This window comes from Meleagris gallopavo, chromosome 22 (genome assembly GCF_000146605.3).
Source record: "Meleagris gallopavo isolate NT-WF06-2002-E0010 breed Aviagen turkey brand Nicholas breeding stock chromosome 22, Turkey_5.1, whole genome shotgun sequence".
Lineage (NCBI taxonomy): Eukaryota > Metazoa > Chordata > Aves > Galliformes > Phasianidae > Meleagris > Meleagris gallopavo.
The window spans coordinates 13,687,143-13,687,906 of NC_015032.2; positions in this window are offsets into that span (position 1 = coordinate 13,687,143).

Below are 764 nucleotides of genomic sequence, written 5' to 3' on the forward strand. Positions count from 1 at the left end.
CGCTGCCAATGGGCGACCACCGGAGAAGGGTTGCTGGAGAGAACGGCACCGAGGCGCGCCCCGTTACCCGCACCCTGGGGGGAGGGGGGCACTCCCCAGCGACCTCCCAGCACGAGCATCACTGTGCCCATGGTTCACCCCACAGCTTCCAGCACCGGGATCCCTTTTCCCTCCTGGGCATCCCGACCCCCTCCCGTGCTCCCTCCCCGCTCACCCCCGTACCCCATAAACACATGGGATCATTCAGGTTGGAAATTTTAAGGTCCCCAAGACCAACCACAGCCCACCACACCTCAGTGCCACACCTCCACCATTCTTGAACACCCCAGAGACGGTGACCTTCCCCGTGCCTGTGCCACGAACTGCCTTTACTTTCTGCCGACGGAAACCCTGCATGCAGTACAGCACCTCGCCACGAAGCAGACGTCGGTCCCCCCTGGGTGCCCTCGGTGCTGCTCCGAGCACTGCAGTGCTTCCCTCCCGACCCGAGCTCTCCAACCCCACGACCCCTGACGTCGTTCCGCCGTGCTTGCATCCCTCCATCACTTGGACAGGTCCGTCCCCGCGGGGCTGAACGCACAACACCGCAACGCGGCGTTTCGGGGGTCACCAAATCACGAGCACAATCCGTAACCCCGTCCGTACGCTATGCGCACGGACCACATTCGCATCTCCGGGACTCCGTTCCGTAATTTATTTCTCCCTCACGGCCGCAGCCCCGCATCCCTCACTCCCGTCCCGTCGCGGCTCCGCGCCGTTCCCCC